Source organism: Eublepharis macularius, chromosome 4 (genome assembly GCF_028583425.1).
Source record: "Eublepharis macularius isolate TG4126 chromosome 4, MPM_Emac_v1.0, whole genome shotgun sequence".
Taxonomy (NCBI): domain Eukaryota; kingdom Metazoa; phylum Chordata; class Lepidosauria; order Squamata; family Eublepharidae; genus Eublepharis; species Eublepharis macularius.
Genome location: NC_072793.1, coordinates 172,783,233 through 172,802,671, shown reverse-complemented (window position 1 = coordinate 172,802,671; position 19,439 = coordinate 172,783,233). Strand labels below are relative to the sequence as shown.

Sequence of the window (19,439 nt, the reverse complement as noted above, 5' to 3'; positions counted from 1 at the left end):
TCTGTGGTGAAAGCAGGTCAACCAATTTCCTTTTCTGATTGGATTTATTCATTTCTCTTTCCATAGGAATTTCCAGCTCAATAGAATTTAAAAGATCCGTTCCTGTGTCTGTGACTATAGCAACATAATGCTTTCCACGATATATCACCAAAAGCTTAGTGTAGTTTAACCATTTATAGCGAGTGTTGGTCTTTCGTAGCACTTCAGTTATAGGCTTTAATTCTTTTCTTTTAGCAAGAGCTTCTTTTGGGAGATCCACAAATACGTAGACTGGCATGTCTTCATATGGAATTGATCCTTTTAATCTTGCTTCTTCCAATATTTTCATTCGTATGCTTTGATTTGGTATTTCAATAATAACGTCTCTTGGGATCATTGTACTTTTAGCTTGTAATACTCTGCTGACTCGGTAAGCATTAGTTATGAGCAGGGCTGTTTCATTTTCCAGCTTAAAATATTTTGCAAGCCACTTTGAAAGGAGCACTGCGAGATCTTCATTACGGGTACTTGATACATCAAGCCCCTTTAGCTTAAGGCGATTTTTCCTGGCTGCAACCTGGAAGTTAAGAATTCTGTCCTGTTGAATTTCAAATGCTTTTTGCATAACAATTAAATCCTTCTGAGACTGCAAACTAGAGTCTAAAGCTTTCTCTGCTTTTTGGCTAACAGTTTGCAAGTCAAGCTTTATTTCGGCAAGCTGTTTAGTCATTGGGTTGATTAGATTAGTCATATGCAGAATAATGTCTTGTCTCAGTTTTGCTAGCTGCGGGTTTAAAGCTATTTCATTTTGATTTACCTTTTCTGTGGCATCGTTAAAAAGATCGTCCGCCATTTTGGATGTTTCTTCCCTGCTGCCGTCTGCTAGCACCGGTTCTTTAACAGTTGAAAAGAACATCTGTAGCTTTCTTGTCACTTTGGAGTTGTTTTCCTCTTTTTTTTTTAAAGAATTTTTATTGGGTGAGTAATAAAGGACAAAAAAGATACAAATTTTCAATGAATCCCCTTATTTTCTTATTCCCCCACCCTTTCTCCTCCCCCCCTTATCTTACACTTCCAACAGTTTTCCAAGCCGCTGTCTACCTTTACATCTAAAATCTCTAATTAACTTCTTTAATTAATGCTTGTAACCTTGATTACCTTCTTTAAAAACTTTCTGTAAGATAATACCTTTCTAAACTGTAAGTTACATATCTCTATTTCTTGTAAAGATCAGTATCTCCTCTCTAATTACTCAGTTAATAATTATCTAACAACCATAACTCTCCCTTCACATCCCATTTCTTCTCTAAATATTGTTTCAGTTTCCCCCAATCATTAAAAAATTCTTCTGAATTCTGTTCTCTTAGCTTCCTCGTTAGTTTGTCCATTTCTGCCATGTACAGCAATTTTTGTATCCAATTTTCTGTAGATGGTATCTCTTGCGTCTTCTAGAGCTGAGCATATAAAATCCTTGCCGCCGTTGTCATATAAAATATGAATGTTCTGTCTTGTACGGGAAATCTTTCTAAGTTCAAATTTAGCAATAGCAATTCCAGGTTTTTACTTATTTGCCTTTGTAACATTTCTGACATAAGTTCTGTGATGTTCCCCCAGAACTGCTTTGCCATTTCACAAGTCCACCACATGTGGTGGACTTGTTTTTCCTCTTTTTTTGTGATGGATTATGCATTTTTTTGTCAATCCTGTTTTGTTGTATGCTGTTTAATGAAGGTTTGGGAGTCGGGAGGGACAGAGCTCTCTCAGCACGTGTCTGGACCCGAAGGAACCCTCGCCAGGCCCCCCCCCCCATGATAGATGAAGTATGGAGGAGAGTGTCAGGCTGTGCTTGTGAGCTATCCAGAGGCATCTAGACAACTGCTGTCAGAAAGGGGAGGCTAGGCTGAATAGCCTGATCTCTTCTAGAAATTTTTTTCCTTCAAAATACGCCATCATGAGAATCACCTCTATCTGTTTGTCTCTCTCGTCCCAGGTGACCAGCTCTCTGGCGGTTAGGAAAAGCTGAAGCTTCATACAAGGAGCTTTTCTTTGGGAGGAAACACGTCTGAGGGAGTCCAACGGTGAACTCTTTTTGCGCTTGCCAGCCAGAGTTATCAGTTGTCTACACCCTGTGAGACTTGCATAGTGGGCCTTGCTTTTAAGATTATTCTCCCAAAGCGGTATTCTCCTTTCTCCCTCTCTCTTAGAAGGTCAGAAGCTGGTGAAGTGGTTAAACTGGGATCTGGGAGATCCAGTTCAAAATCTCCACTCTGCCCTGGAAGCTTGCTGGGTGACCTCACAGGGCTGTTGTAAGGACAGAATGGAGGAAATGAGCGTGATATATGCAACTTTGTGTCCCTGATGGGGAGAAAGGTGGGGTATAAACAAAGTAAACAGATACATAAATATAAATTTGTCTCCCTCAGTCAGTGGAAGAGTGTCGGAGCCACATTCCAGATTGTCTCCTCTTTGGAGTGGAGTCGAAACATTAAGATGCAGCCAACTGAGGAGAGAGATGGATCCTCCGTGAGGTGCATAAGGAGAAGCTTGGCGCCTCCTCCTCTTCCTCCAGCAGGGGTAGAAGGAACCATTTCTGTTTGTTTTTGTAACTTAGTACCTTTTTCTTTTTGTAAATCATCTTGGATTTCTCCACAGAGAAAGGGGGCCTAAAAATGCTCATATAAATAAAATTTACGTCCATAGTATTCTGATGACTACAAGGTAAGAGGGAAGGCCTTGTGATCCACTGATCTTCTCCCATGAATTGAAGTTGCCCAGGCAGGTTTTATTCTTCTTCTATGGCAACTTCAACTCATGGGAGAAGATCAGTGAATCAGGCATCCCTTGAAGGTGGAACTCCCCCTTGGGTAACAAGAGCCTTTCTTGAAGGATCTGGCAGAGGAGGGGCTGTGGCTCAGTAGGAGAGCATCTGCTTGGCATGCAGAAGGTCCAAGGTTCGATCTCTGGTATCTCAGTTAAGAGAAAGAGTTAGGAGGCCATGTGGAAGACCTCCTCCTGAGGCCCTGGAAAGCCAATCAGAGTACACAGTGCTGATCTTAGTGGACCAATGGTCATCAGGTATAAAAGGATAGGAGCAAAAGCATGTTTGGGCAGGAGTGGGTAAATTAATTGTAAGGAAAATTGTAAGGCCTGGATAGGGGATTCTCTCAGACTCTTCGCTTTATCCAACCCGGTTGTATGAGTTAAAGATCTTTATTCAGATAAAGCTCCCTAGAAGTGCACTGATACATAGAGATTGCCCAGAATGCTGACGTACAGTCTTTCCCAGTCTAAAGAAGTCCGTTGAAGTTGGCAAAAGTCCTGCAAAAGATGCCCAGCCGAAGTTCCTGCACAATACCAGCTGCACCGATAAGGTCTCTTCGCAAAGCATAGCTGAGTACAGTGAAGGAAGCTACACTACAGGAAGAAAGCCCATCCACCCCACCCAGTAGACATGCATTCCCAGTTATGGCAGGCAGGCAGGCAGGCTGGCTTGCCTGCCTGACAGGTATCTTGGTTTTTTCTAGTGTCCGATTTCATTCGAGGAAGTGGCCGTGCACTTCACCAAGGCAGAGTGGGCCCTGCTGAACCCTGACCAGAGAGCTTTGTATGTGGAAGTCATGGTGGAGAACTATGAGAATGTGGCTTCTCTAGGTAAAGATGCTTTTGCCTTCTTTTGATAGATGCAGATGGTGTGATTTTTGACATTATTTTTGTTCTTTATTGATGTCCAAGCAGTTCACAACAATTACAACAGTTAAAACAGGACAAAAATATATTTTTAAAAAAATCACAATAAAACAGCCTACTACAAATAATTAAAAAGCACTCTAGTCCAAACCCCACTATATAAAACCCTGCAAATAACATAAAAATAACAGGTAATTGCACAGCAATTTCACGAAGGGAGGGTGCCACAATTATTTAGGTCCTCTTCCTGGTGGAAGAAAGTAGTGTCTCCTATGACCAAAACCCAGTGAAGATGAATAAAGGAGGCATAGCGGTTCGTAATACATCATGCATCTGAAGAAACAATCTCTGACTCGTGAAAGCATATATGGGAATATAAACTATAATTTAACATATCAAACACAAATTTAATTCAACAAAACATGGGCAAATAATCCTACTATATAAAAAGCTAACCGTGTTCCAGACAACTCACTTCCTACCCTGGTGTGCCACCAGAAGGTGCTGCCGAGGAGGGAAGCCCAGAAGAGGGAGCATGCTGCAGTGGGAAGTCCAGGCTGGGATAAGGCACGGATCAATTGCAATACCTGTCCCCCCTTCACCCAGCTTGGATCAGGAGTGGAGCAGGTGGCAATGCTCCCCCTTCACTCGGGTGCAGAGCAGGTGGCAATGCCCGCTTCCCCTTCAACCTGCTAGAATCAGGCATGGAGCAGGTGGTAAGGCTGGCTCCCCCTTCACCAAGCTGGAATCCAACGCAGAGCAGGCAGCAATGCCCACCCCCCTTCACCAGTCAGAAACAGGCATAGATCAATAGGCAAAGCCCAACCCCTCTTCACCCGACCAGGATCAAGCACAGAGCAGGTGGCAATGCCTGCTCCCCCTCAACTTGCCGGAATCAGGCACAGAGCAGGAGTCAATGCCCACCCCCTCTGCCTTCACCTTGCTGGTACCTGGAGCGGAGGTGGTGGCAATGCTTGCCCCCGCTTTCACCCAGTTGGGATCAGACACAGAGCAGGTGGCAATGCCGTTCTCTCTTTCACCGAGCTGGGATCAGACGCACAGCAGGCAGCAATGCCTGCCCCCGTTCACCCCTTCAGAATCAGGTGCAGAGTAATGCCAAACTTGGAGGATATGGCTTGCCTGACCTAACTAATTACTATGAAACTATCCAATTGAAAAATATAATAGCCTACCTCAACTTAGAACAAACAAAAGATTGGACCCAAAACTATTATAACTGTACTGTTTATATACCTACTAGAAACAAAGCCCATTGTAGCAAAAAATATAACAGGCTATAAAAAGGGCAGGGGGGCCTGGCTGGCCATTGCCCACTCCCTCAGCACCCGGATCTGGGGCAGGGGAAGGAGGACAGGGTGGCATGCCCACCTCCGGGCCCCCTGCCCTCGCCCCCATTGTAGCTTGGGGGGAGGTGAGTGAGGTATGCCCAGTGCTGTGCCCCCCTTTGTCCCTGCGTGGCCCCCTCACCTCCCCATTGGGACATTGTAGGGTTGCCAGCTCCAGATTGGGACATTCCTGGAGATGGGGGGGGTGAAGCCTGGAGAAGGTGGGCTTTGAGAGGGGAGGGACCTCAGGTGGATATAATGCCCGTTGAGCCTACCTTCCAAGGCAACCATTTTCTCCAGGGGAACTCAGTTCTGTCACCTGGAGATATGCTGTAATCCTGAGAGATCTCCAGCCACCACCTGGAGACTGGCAACTCTAGGCTTTGGGGGGGCAAGGCAGGCAAGCCTGCCCCCCCCCCCCGCTGCCCTTAATGATTGTGGCTTTGTGGGGAGTGCAGGCGGGCAAGGCTTGCCCGCTGCCACATGCCCCTAGGATTGCCAGTGTCCAGGTGGTAGCTGGAAATCTCTCAGAATTACAGCTGATCTCCAGGTAGGATTGCCAGCTCCAAGTTAGGAAATTCCTGGAGATCTGGGGGGGTGAAACCTGGAGAAAGTGGGGTTTGGGGAGGGAAAGGACCTCGGCATGGCATAATTCTATAGAGTCCACCCCCAAAAGTAGCCATTTTCTCCAGGTGAACTGATCTCTGTGGCCTGGAGACCAGTTGTGATTCCAGGAGATCTCCAGCCACTACCTGGAGGCTGGCAACCCTATCTCCAGGCCACAGAGATTAGTTCTCCTGGACAAAAATAGCCCTTTCAGAGGGTGAACTCAATCATAAGTTGCTGAGGCCCCTTCTCTCCCCCAGCCCCAGCCTCTCCAGAATCTCCACCCCACATCTAAAAGGATCCGAGACACTATCCTATACAATTCATACAATGCGGATTTGGACTTTTTGGGTAACAAAGTTAAGATATTGAAGGACGTCCCATTTTTAGTTCGGAAAAGACGTTTTAAGTATAAAAAGCTCGCAGCTCTTCTGAGGGAACGTGGAATAAAGTACAAATGGTTATTTCCGGAAGGAATCTGGTTTAGTTACAAAGATCAAACCTATAAGATATTATCAGAAGATCAACTAAGGGATTTTGAAGATAAAAATCCGGAATTTCAGTGCACCAAGCAAGAAGAAAGGGAGAAGTCTGAGGAGGGGGGGGGAGGAAACGAGCACTGCGGCTGCAGTTGCGCAGAGAGAACTGCGTCCGGGACCCAGGAGGGGGAGGAAAATTTAATTTGAATTCGATTGTAATTTGTATTCTGTATGATCAACCACTCCATCATTACTTTATTAAGCTATTTCTTTATTATGGCAGTATGAAGGGAAAGCATTGAAGTGTAGTGTTTAGTGTTTGTAGGTTACCTTCCCTTTTTTTTCCCACCCTCCCTTCCCCTTTTCTTTTTTCTCCCTTCTTTTCCTTCCCTCGTGTTATTGTAATCTTTTGTAGTTACTGTTATTGTAGTTTGTATGTTAGGCATTGAAAAATAAAAAAAACTTTAAAAAAAAACACAGAATCTCCCCCCCACAAACACACACACACAATCACAGCTTTGGGGAGGGAGCAGGAGAGCCAGGCTTGTCCACCTCTGTGCCCCACCACCCCTCCCCCTAGAATCATGGCTTTAGGGGGAGGGGAGGCCAGGGAAGCTTCCATGCCACTGACCCCCCCCCTCCAGGATCGTGGCTTTGGTGGGGAGAGGAGGCCAGCGATTGGGGCGCTGCTGGCAAGGAACATGAGGGAGACGGCTCCAGGCTCCTCCACCAGGCAGCCACCCCGATCGGGGAGCTGCGGGTGGGAGGCGCACAGGGGCTGGCGGTTTGAGACTGCTCTGCCCAGCAGCCACCCCATCAGGGTGACCCCTCCAGTCTTCTCCGACTGGTAGCCACCCCGATTGGTGCGGCCGGGAGCGCGAGGGAGCAGCGCTCCAGGCTCCTCCGCCCGGCAGCCACCCCAATCGGGTCGCTGGGGCAGGAGGCACAGGGGGATCAGCAGTTTGAAGCTGCTCTGCCCGACAGCCATCCTGATCAGGTCACTGCTGGCGGGAGACGCACGGGGGCCAGGGGTTCCAGGCTCCTCCGCCCACCGGCTACCCCAATCGGGGCGCTGCAGGCGGGAGATGCACGGGGCCAGCAGCTCCAGGCGGTTCAAGGCTGCTCCGCCCAGCAGCCACCCCAGTCAGACCGTCAGGGCGCTGCAGCCGGGAGCGTGAGGGGTTGGGGATCGGGGCGCTGCCGGCGGGAGACGCACGCGGTTTGAGGCTGCTCCACCTGGCAGCCACCCCTCGCCAGGGGAGTATGAGGGGGCGGCGCTCCAGGCTCCTCTGCCTGGCAGCCACCCCGATCGGGTTGCTGCGGGCGGGAGGCACACGGGGAGGGTCGAAGGTTCGAGGCTCCTCCATCCTGCAGTCGCGCCAATGGGGCTGCTGGCACAGAGCGACTCCATATCCCCGCTAGGGGTGCACTTCCGCGCCTGCTCAGTGGAATCAATGTGACATTATCATAAGAACAACCTTTAGAAAAATCATCTATAGATAGTACCTCACCCCACTCAAGTTACACTACATAAATTCCTCTTACTCTCCACATTGCTGGCATGGTTGCAGACACATAGGATCTTTTCTACATTGCTGGTGGGACGGCCCCTTAGTGTCCTTCTACTGGGCAATGATTTTTGATATAATTGAAAAAAATCACAGGTTATAATATACGACCCAGCCTTGAACCTGTTTTCCTTAATTTATGGGATAACGCTGACATCCCGGCAATTCGGAAAGACCTTATTTGCTGCTAAAGCCATCATATCAAAATCCTGGAAATCAAAAATTCCACGTACAGTTCAACCATTGATCAACAAAATGTGGGAATTTCTTACAATGGAAAGATCACAGACCGCCTCTCAGTCGCTGAAAATCAGAACTATCAATCCAACTTCTATGAGAAATGGTGGCCTTCTTTGGATTTTATGGAAAGTCAAAGCAAACATTTAAAATCAGTCCCAGACAATCGAAAGGTTATTGCCATTTATTAACTGTGTTGTACAAATGTATATATTGTATATATGTATATATTGTTCCTGTTAAATGCTTTATATACACTGTTTCGTGCATTTGTTTATATTGTATTGTCGACTACAATGCCAAGACCACGGCAATACAGCCCGGAAAACCCACAACAACCATTTGTTTATATTGTTATATGTATTTGGTATGTTGTTATATTGTTAAAAAACTTAAAATAAAAAATAAAAAAACTACTTAATCCCGTTTCCACCTCACATGAACTCAAGATGGTTTACAGTATAAAACAGAAACATCAAAACTCAGTTGAAAACTATCAATACATTAAAAAGTGGCTAAACAAAGATGGCCCAGAATAAAAAATCAAGTCTCCAGCTGCCTCCTGAAGACAGACAGTGAGGGGGCCAGGCACATTTTCTTGAAACTTGATTCTTTATGTCTAGTGAAGATCTACCGTATAAGGTCTTAAAAACTGGAACCTGAAAAATCTCTTTCCCCTTTCATTTTGTAACATCTGGCCCAATGAAAAGTACTAGTGAACTCAAAACGTTGCAAGCTGTACTGTACATATATCAATCATTGATATGCCATCTTTCCACCCAAATAGGGTCCCTAAGGTGGCAAACATCAGGCATTAAAAAAAAAGTATTGCATGGATTGATCTCTTTTTGGAATATGTTGCACAAAGCAATTTAAGAAAAGCTTTGGGTTTTTTTTCCTTTTAATTCTAATACTTTCCTATAGTTTTAAAGGCCAGGCCATACCCAGATTGGCCGAGGAAAACCTACAGCTTAGTCTGACACACATAGGAAATAATATCCTCTAGAACAGTTCGGCCTTCCTCCAGATGATGCTTCAGCTGGGGGTGAGGGGTTGTTATTCCATGATCCAGATAATCCGGGGCGGGGTATGTGTGTATCACATCTGTTAAACAAGACCCACTGCCTGACTCTGTGTAGGGATGGACAGAGCATTTCCTCTTGCAAGGGCCACCCTTGGAGGGTTCAAAGGCAATATAACAAAGAAGACCCTTTAAAGAGAAGGGATTGGTATTTGGGGGGGAGGGGGTTGAAAGAGGGAGGGCTAAAAGAAACACGGCTAGCTTGGCCCCTCAAATGGGATTCCCAGGTGGTGTGTTTATCCAAGATTCATGAACAGCAGACCCACTCACAGGTGACGATTCCAAGACTCTGTGTGGCTGTTCCTGTTACTTCTTGTTGGGGATAAGACCTTTCCTTCTTTCTTGTGGACTTTTAGAAGGTGACCATGGAAGTGGATAACATAGGAGTGCCTGAAAGTTTTGCAGTCAGAAGTAACTGGTCTCTTTGTTTCCTCCAAAGCAATTCCCAAGCCCGTTCTCATCTCCTGGCTTCAGGCAAGTGAAGAGCTTTTTCCCTTGGACTTCGAAGAAGAGGCCAGGTTGGCAGGTGGGTGCTTAGATGTGGCATGTCTGGAGGCTGAGAGGTTTCCTTGGAGCACTGGTTACTTCTAGCACCTCTGCTGTCCTTTGAGGTTTTCTTCCTCTTAAGAGTTTGTGTGGGATAGAAAGTCTGAAAAAGCATTTTATTTTTCTTATTTCACTAATGTTTTTTATAGTCTGCCTTTCTCATTGAGACTCAAGGCTTATTGCGCAGTGTGATTCAGTACACTCAGTTTCAGACATTTCTACACTATCTGTGAGTGAATAATATTTTTAAAAATGAAATACATGAAGTAGTCATAGGAAAACCTTCACACTAAATATATATTGTACCCTTAGTACTACAATATTATTGGGCAGCAGTATCAACTCGTTGAAGAGTCTTAACAGAGTATCCGTAGGGAAGTAGTTCTGTTGTGAACTCTTCAGATGAAAATTCCCAACAAGGAGTACGAAAGTTCCATCTATATTATGGCCAGATCAAAAACCAAATTAATATAGAGCAAAGAGCTCCATCTTAATTAACTCTTCAGAAAAGTTAAGTTGACATTATTGCAGATAAATGATTAACTGGGAGTCTTTGTTCCACCAGGTGACAGGCAGGACAACAAGAATTATATCCAGGGACATGGGATGTCTTTCAAAACAATCAGCCATGAAGTGGAGAAAGAGCCTCCTGGGAATCAAGAAGAATCAAGGAGGCCAGAGGAAAACAAAATGGAGAAATTGGGGAATCAGTCTGTAGTTTTCAAGGCTGGTGGCTTGCCCGACAAGCCAGCTCAACGAGTATATCTCAAAGGAAAGGGGAGGAATAAGCATTCTGAATGTGGAGGAGGTCAGCAAAGAGAACCAAACTTTATTTCTTACCAGAGAATCCATACAGCAGATGAATGTTATAAATGCTCTGAATGTGGAAAAGCCTTCAGCAGTCCTGTAAGCCTCAATTCTCATCAGAGAATCCATATGGGGGAGAAACCATTTGAGAGTTCAGATTGCGGCAATAGCTCTGATCTGAGTGAAAGCCTTACTTCTGATCAAAGATGTCATACTAGGCAAAAATTATGTCAGTACCTAGAGTGCAGGAAGAGGTTCAGGTATAATACAGTTCTCCACTCAGAGGAGAAAAGATATAAATGCTTGGAATGTGGAAAGAGCTACAGTCAGAGTGGAAAACTTACTATGCATCAAAGAATTCATACAGAGGGGAAACCGTACAAATGCTTGCAATGCAGTAAAAGCTTCAGTCACAGAACTAGCCTTACTTCCCACCAAAGAACCCATTCTGGTGAGAAACCATATAAATGCCAGGAATGTGGGAAAGACTTCAGTCAGAGCTCAGGCTTGACTTTGCACCAAAGACTCCACACTGGAGAAAAGCCATATAAATGCTTGGAGTGTAGTCAAAGTTTCAGTTGCGGAAAAAGCCTTACTTCCCATCAAAGAATTCACACAGGGGAGAAACCTTACAAATGCTTGGAGTGTGGAAAAAGCTTCCGTCACAGCACAGGCCTCACTTTCCATCAAAGAATTCACACAGGGGAGAAACCTTACAAATGCTTGGAGTGTGGAAAAAGCTTCTGTCAGAGTACAAGCCTCACATCCCATCAAAGAATTCACACAGGGCAGAGGCCATATGAGTGCTTGGAGTGTGGAAAAAGGTTCCGTCACAACACAGGCCTCACTTCCCACCAGAGAAGCCACTCCGGAGAGAAACCATACCAGTGCACCATATGTGGGAAATGCTTCCGTCAGGGATCACACCTTACTTCCCACAAAAGAACCCATACTGGTGAGAAACCATTTAATTGCCAGGCATGTGGGAGAGGCTTCAGTCAGAGGTCACACCTGACTGTACACCAAAGCCTCCACACGGGAGAAAAGCCATATAAATGCTTGGAGTGTGGAAAGAGCTTCAGAATCAATACAAACCTTAAAGTGCATGAAAGAATTCATACAGGAGAGAAGCCGTATAAATGCCTGGAGTGTGGGAAAAGCTTCAATCAAACTACAAGCCTTAATATGCATAAAAGAATTCACACAGGAGAATAGCCATATAGATGCCTGGATTGTGGGAAAAGCTTCTGTAAAAGGTCAGATCTTAATATGCATCAAAAAATCCACACAGGAGAGAAGCCATATAACTGTTTGGAGTGTGGAAATAGCTTCCGTTGCAGCACAGGCCTCACTTCCCATCAAAGAATTCACACAGGGAAGAAACCTTACAAATGCTTGGAGTGTAGAAACAGCTTCCGTGACAGAACAGGCCCCATCAAAGAATTCAGACAAGGAAGAAACTTTAAAAATGCTTGAAGTGTGGAAAAAGCTTCCGTCATAGCACAGGCCTCACTTTCCATCAAAGAATTCACCTTACAAATGCTTGGAGTGTGAAAAAGTTTCCGTCACAGAACCACTTCCTACCAGAGAATTCACTCTGGGGAGAAACCATACCAGTGCACAATATGTGGAAAAAGCTTCAGTCAGAGCTCACACCTGACTGTACATCAAAGACTCCACATGGGAGAAAAGCCATAGAAATGCTTGGCATGTGGAAAGTTTCAGTAGCAACACATACCTTAAAGTGCATGAAAGAATCCATGCAGGGGAGAAGCCACATACATGCAGGAATATGGAAAGCAATTCAGATGGATAAGTGATTTCACATTCCACCAGGGAATTCATGCAGAGGAGGACTTGTCAGTCTAGGAGTTTTTGTAATACCACAATCCTTAGGGATGTGAAAGAATTCACAGAGCCCCCAAAATACTTAATGATTAATTAGACTTGTTTCTTCCAATAAGCCCTCAAACCTTGGTATACATCAGGAAAACAACTTTCTGCAAATGATGCAAAACAGAATTATTCAAAAAGCCTTTTTACTCAGATAGGAGGGCTGTATTGTAAGGAGGGGGTCTCAGATGTTTTACTAATAGGTTAGGGACCATAGGCCTCACCACTATGTTGTCCTACTTATTATCTGTCGCCTTAAATATGTACTCTTATGTCCTACTTGTACTTCATGTTGTCTAATGTCAGTCCTAGAATTGGTTATGTTCTGTTTCATCATTTCTTCTATTCTGTATTGGATCTGTGCTAATGTTCTGTCTTTGCTTAAAATGTCCTTGATACTGATTGTGCTAATCTCACTATGTAGTCCGCCTTGAGTCTCAGTGAGAGAGGCGGACTATAAATGATGTAAATAACTAAACTAATGGAGAAGTGCTTAAGATATCTGTGGTGAACAGGACCACATTTATATTGTTTACTCATAAGCTCCCTACAATGGGTAGGTTATCTATAAGCATTAAAATACCAATTTTGGGGCTTCAGGGGCTTGACTGAGAAATGCATCAATTAATAATAGGACCCAATATAAGTTTAATTTCTTAGAAAAATGCTTGCACATACACAATCCCCCAAAGGGCTGCAGATTCACTCTTCCCTAACAAGCCTTCTACAGCCCATAATTGTCTCCTTTGCTGCCAGTGAGAATCCACAGAGGAGAGAAGTTGTATAAATGCCTGGAGTGTGGTAAAAGCTTTAGTGCCAGAACAAGCCTCGTTTCTCATCAGAAAATCCACATAGGGGAGAAGCCGTATAAATGTTTGCAGTGTGGAAAAAGTTTCAGAGTCACTAGATACCTTAAAACACATGAAAGAATCCATACATGGGAGAAAACGTATAAATGCCTTTATTGTGGGAAAAGCTTCAGTCATGCCACAAGCCACAATACGCATAAAAGAATCTGCACAGGAGAAAAGGCACACAAATGCCTGCAGTGTGGAGATAGCTTCAGTTACAGCACACACTTAAAATCGCATGAAAGATTCCATGCAGGGGAGAAGCCACGTAAATGCAGAAATGCGAAAAGAGATTCAGATGGAGAAGTAATTTCACATTCCACCAGAGAATTCATGAAGAGGAAGAATCGTCAGACTAAGCACAACCCTTAGGGATGTCAAAGAATTCCCAGAAGCCCCAGATTATTTAATGATTAGAAATTAGATTAATTTGGAAACTAGTTTCCCGTGAGCCCTCAAACCTTAGTAAACATCAGGGAAACGAGTAATGGAGAAGCGCTTAAGGGATCTGTGGTAAACAGAACTACATTTACGTTGTTTACGCCTAAGCTCCCTACAATGCTTAGATGATAAATAAGCATTAAAGAAGCAATGTTTGTGCTTGGCTGAGAAAGCCCTAAGTTAATAATGGGACCCAATACCCCATACGTTTAATTTCTTAGAAAAATGCTTGCACGTACACAATCCCCCAAAGGGCTGCAGATTCACTCTTCCCTAACAATCCTTCTACAGCCCATAATTGTCTCCTTTGCTCCCATTGAGTGCAATAATTATTTACTTGCCTCCTCCTGTTCAGCAGAAGCAGCCTGCCCCCTCTTTAGACCACAGTGTGTGTGAAGAGAAAAAGACAGTTTCTGACAGTTCTTATTTGAGACTTTTCTTCTGTTTGGAAAGTGGAGAAGCTGTCATGTCCTTGCATGGCTATTCCAAGCTGGCTTCTTCCCAAAGGGCTGCAGATTGCTTTCCAATGATGCCACCAAATTAAAGAGGAGCAGCTTGTGTTCAGCAGAGCGCGTACTGGCCCAGTGGAATTCTGTTGGCTTGGCTCCTTAGGAGGCTCTCTGAGTAGAGAAATAGGGGCCCCTCCACCCAGAATAGGACAGAGTAGAGAGAGAATTTTAAACTAACAAGCTCATCTCAGATGGATGGAGGTAGAGGAGACCGTGTCCTGCTCTGCTGGTGGCAAGATGGAGGAAAGAGAGAGGGAAGGTGTCTGCCAGAAGAAAGGAAGATTCCCCGAGGGTAGCAATCTGGATATCAAAGGGACAGCTCCAGCGCAGTGGCAAAGGAAGGACACTCAAGGTCCTGACCTCTCTCTGTCTCTCTCTCTCTCTGCCCTGGCCTGGACTGCCCTGGTTCGCCCAGTCTCATCAGGTCTCTGAATCCTGAACACCGTTGGCCTTGGAAGTCAGAGGCGGTTTGACTGAGAGAAAATAACAGATTTCATTTCTGTGTGGTTCACTTTTAAATAAACAAATAACATCCAGAAAAATAGAGCAGGTGGTGCTGGAAATTTCTTTTGAAATGGCAGTTCAGAGTGCATTCTGAATTCTGTTTAAGCATATACAATCTCTACCTAGGCTACCAGGAAAAGTAATAAGAAGTATAAATAAAATACGTTAATAAAAATAATTAATAAAAAGCCTCAAGATATTATTAATGCAAATTGGATTATTGTCTTCTTTCCTTAGTTTGCATTGAACAACCAAGTTTATAAAGCAGTTTCATATATTTTCATATATTTTATTTTCTAATTTTTCTGGTATGTGTCTGTATGTGCGCGCACTTCCCCCAGATTTTTACTATTTAGTGTAAGGGTCCCCTGACCTTTTTGTGTCTGCGGGCTCCTTTGGGCACAGCCACAAAATGGCTGCCGTAGATGGTGGAGCCGGTCACAAAATGGCTACCCCAGTTGACCTTCAGTCACACAGTGGAGATCCTTGTGACTGTGGTGGCAGCTGCTGCAATTTTTTTTTAAATCTGCACAGCCAATCAAATATCCTGTGGCTAATCAGAAGGCTTGCTGGGCAAAAGCCATACTGTCTAAAAACACTTGGTTAAAAGCAAAAGAAAGGTGTAGTAGGCATCATGGCACCCACAGGCTCCACGTTAGGGATCCCTGATTTAGTCTAAGAAAACCTTGCTCTGTGTTTCTTTTATGAGAGAGATTCTTGGAAGAGATTCTTTGGGCAATCTAACCAAATGTTAAAGGTAGTCCCCTGTGCAAGCACCGAGTCATTACTGACCCATGGGGGAACATCGCATCACGATGTTTTCTTGGCAGACTTTTTGTTACAGGGTGGTTTGCTATTGCCATTGCCTTCCTCAGTCATCTATGCTTTATCCCAGGAAACGGGGTAAGATAGAAAGATGGAATCAACCTTGAGCCAGCTACTTGAACCCTGCTTCTGCCATGATTGGACTCAGGTCATGATCAGAGCTTGGGCTGCAGTACTGCAGCTTACCACTGTGCTCCACGGGGCTTTGTTGGGTTTGGGACTTTGAAGCTTAGCTTTTGCAGGGTAATGTGTAGTTCACTAGGCAGCGGATCTTGCTACGTAGTATAGAGTTTTTAGTTTAACTTTAGTGTCGCTTAACCTGTTTTTGCACACTTTCAACCCATGTAATTTTATGCACAATTCTTAAATAAAAATATTACTCTTTATCATTGTGTAGCAGTATTGGGTTTGGGGCTTCAGTCAAAACCCAGCAACTTGTCTGTCTGGCCCAGCCACCAGTTAACTGATTTAGTGGAACATAGCAGTCCAATGGTCTGCCTTGCAGGAATTACTTCCAGGGTTTATCTTCGGTATGGTTGGGAGACTTTGGGTTAATCAGAGGAAATAGGGGGCAATGACCTGCCCTGGGGTACAGGGACATGTTTGTTTTTGAAAACCCGTCTTGGGAACCTGGGGGTGTTGACACAACCCTATATAAGATAATAATGGCACCAAATACCCATTTGTTTAACTTCTCAGAAAGGTACCTGAACACACAATCCCCCAAAGGGCTGCAGATTCACTCTTCCATATCAAGCCTTCTACAGCCCATAACTGTATCCTTTGCTTCCAGTGAGTGCAATAATTATTTACTTGTCTCCTGCTGTTCAGCAGAAGCAATTAATAACAGAAGGGATCCTCAGGGAAACAGCACTAACCACCAACTACCAACCCCGACTGGGGGGGGGAACACAACCGGGGGTACAGCAAAAGTATTTACACATTCAAAAATGTATCTGAATATATTATAATTTATAATGTATCTGTTTATATAGCAAGTGTAATGTGCTAAAGTGCTCAAAATGTAGTCAATAACAATAAATATCATACAAAAATATATACATCAGTCAATTATAGACAATCGCATGAAGATCCAAAAGTCTAACTGGTGGAGAACTTCTACATAAAGAAGACTATAAGAGGTAAGTAGCAAAATAGATATTGTCACAGTCTCGATATTGATTATTCACCATCCTTTTTATCTTTTCCCGTGCAGAGATAGTTCCTTCTAAGGAGCAGAGATTCTCTAATGTGAAGGTCCTGGTTAGAAGATCGTGCTGATGGTGTTAGACTGTCAGATTTTGACCAATTTGGTGACATGACAGGATTTGCCTAAGGATTTGGATGTCATGTTGAATACGAGCCTTTTAAAAAGGTTATTATGAAATGGGAAGTGGAATATGCTGGCAATGCCTGTTAAGCTCGTCAGTGACTATTTGCCATCAACATGATCGTCTAACCAGGAAATACTTTTGCTGTACCTCCGGTTGTCCTTCCCCCCTCCATCGGGGTTGGTGATTAGCATTCAGCAGAAGCTGTCTAGCACATCTTCGGACCATGTTCTGTAGGCATAGAAAAGAGCTGTTTCTAAGCTTTCTTAGTTGAGCTCTGTCTCTCGTTTGGTAATCAGAGAAGCTACCATTACCTGGCATGGCTACTCTCAGACAACCTTTTCCCAAAGGGCTGCAAATTGTCCTCCAGTTAAAATTGTCCACAAAGTTAAAGAGCATCAGCCTGTGTTCAGCAGAATGCGTACTGGCCCAGTGGAATTGTGTTTGTTGTTTAGGAGGCTCTCTTTATCTTAGTGCCCAGGCAAGCCTTATCTTGTCAGATCTCAGAAGCTAAGCAGGGTCAAGCTTGGTTAGTATTTGGATGACAGATCTCCAACCAAGACCATGGTTGCAGAGGCAGGCAATGGCAAACCGCTTCTGTTAGTCTCTTGCCTTGAAAACCCCACTAGGGGCCATCATAAGTCAGCTATGACTTACAGTGACTTGAAGTCAATGGGCTTAGACTGGAGTAACTCTCCATAGGATTGCACTGTTAATGGAACTCTCCATTGCCAGTTTATCTTAGTAAAGAAATAGCTCTTTATTATAGAGAGCTCCACCCAGGATAGAACAGAGTAGAGATAACCAGTTTGTTTAAAATGCTAAGCTAAGATGGTGGGAGATAGAGAAGATGGTGGCTAGATGGAGGAGAGAGGTAAGGTGTCAGCCAGAACAAAGGAAGATTCCCTGAGAGTACATATCAAAGGGGAAGCTCCAGAGTAGTGTAAAAGGAAAGAAATGCAAAGTCCTGACCAATCTATCTGGTTCTTTAACCCCCTCTGAAGTGTTGGTGTGCATTGACGCTGACAGACATTGCACAGTCCTTCATTATTTTATATCATTGTGAGGGGGTGAGAAGGGAAGGAGTGGTGGTTTAAATTTAAAGTTTGAGAAAGTAATAGGAAGTTTGTATGCAGGTTTTGTACTTAGTAGGTGAGGGCTTGCCCCTGGTTTAGATAGCCCAGGCAAGGCTGATCTTACCAGATCTTGGAAGCTAACCAGGGTTGGCTTTGTTTAGTAATTGAATGGGAGATCTCCTAGGAAGACTAGGGTTGCAGAGGCAGGCAATGGCAAGCCCCCTCTTAGTCTCTTGCCTTGAAAACCCCAGCGGGGGAGGGGGGTATTGACCCTTCCACCCTCTGGATACTTTGGTGAGATGTTCCCTGGAAGAATAACCAAGGCTTGCTTCCTTCACTGTCCTTCCCAGAAGCTTCGGATAGAGGAAGCTGCATGGAGGCGGCGGAGAGGATCTTGTACTGACTGGGCTCCATTTTGTGCAATGGCTGGCCAACCCCAGAAGTGTTCAAGCTTCTGTTGACAGGATTCCTCAGGGTCCCACAGAGCGATATCTCAAGAGGGTAAAGAGGGTGGATGCTGTAGGACGTCTGTTTCTCATATGGTAGAAATATCCCTGCTGAGCTCCCTCCCCTCCCCAACCTCTCCCCTCCCCCAGTCTCCAGGACATTCCCAAGACAAAGTTGGCAGCATTTGTAGTAGTCCAGTGTTGGGCAGTCAGAGAGTTAGACTTACCATTTACTGAAGCCCAGTCAGCAACCCATAACCACTGTTCCACTGTTCCAAATAGGGTTGCCAGCTCCAGGTTGGAAATTCCTGGAGATTTTGGGGTGGAGTCTAGAGAGCATGAGGTTTGGGGAGGGGAGAGCATTCATCAGGGTATAATGCCACAGAGCCCACCCTTCAAAGCAGCTATCAGTTGTAATTCTGGGAGATTTCTAGCCCCCACTTGGAGGTTGGCAACCCTAGTTACAAAATGTGATCTCAAAGACACTGTGCCCATGAAAAAATGCTGTTTGGTAATCATTTTTATTCATTTGTCCCAGAATTACAACTGATGTCTGGAGTACACAGATGATGGCTGCTGTGGAGGGTGGGCTCCATGGCATTAACCCCCCCCCCAGGTCCCTGCCCTCCCCAACAGCCACCCTCCCTGGGCTTCACCCTCAATTTTCCAGGAATTTCCCTTTCTGAAGCTGAGAATCCCAGCTCTGCTTCCAGGCAAAAGAGTTTCAGCAATACTGGATGAAGCAACAGCCTCAGAGGCCGTCCTTTCCTGGCAATCTGTACCCAAATTACATTTATTATAAAAAGGTTGAACCCCACCTTTCTTCCTCATGGGAACCCAAAGGGTCTTGCATTCTTCTCCGTTTTAGCCTCCCAACAACCCTGTGAGGTAGGTTGGGTGGTCGGGGCTGCGTGGTTAGGCCAATGTCACAGTGTAAGGGAGGCTGACTTTTCTCGCCCGCCTTTTCCTGGGAGGCTCCCTTTGCACTCTCTCTCCCGGGTGCCTTTAACGGAGGAGATGCTGCCCAAGGGAGGGAGGGAGGGAGAGGCACCCCTGAGGGGCACCCGGGAAAGCCCTTTCTTGCTCTTCCCTCGGATCTTGCAAGCTCCCGTGCTGCTTCCTGAAATATCGGCGGGATCTGGTGAGCTCGAAGGGGGTTTGGAGGAGAAAGATTGGAGGAGCGCAAGGGGGAAATGCAAAATCCACAACCGAGAAAGGAGGGGTAAG

At 44.9% G+C, this 19,439-nt stretch overlaps 1 pseudogene; it reads left to right on the top strand.

Annotated features, from left to right (window-relative positions):
- Positions 1-1,930: 1,930 nt before the first annotated feature.
- LOC129327849 (zinc finger protein ZFP2-like) lies at positions 1,931-13,452 on the top strand (annotated as a pseudogene).
- Positions 13,453-19,439: the final 5,987 nt, after the last annotated feature.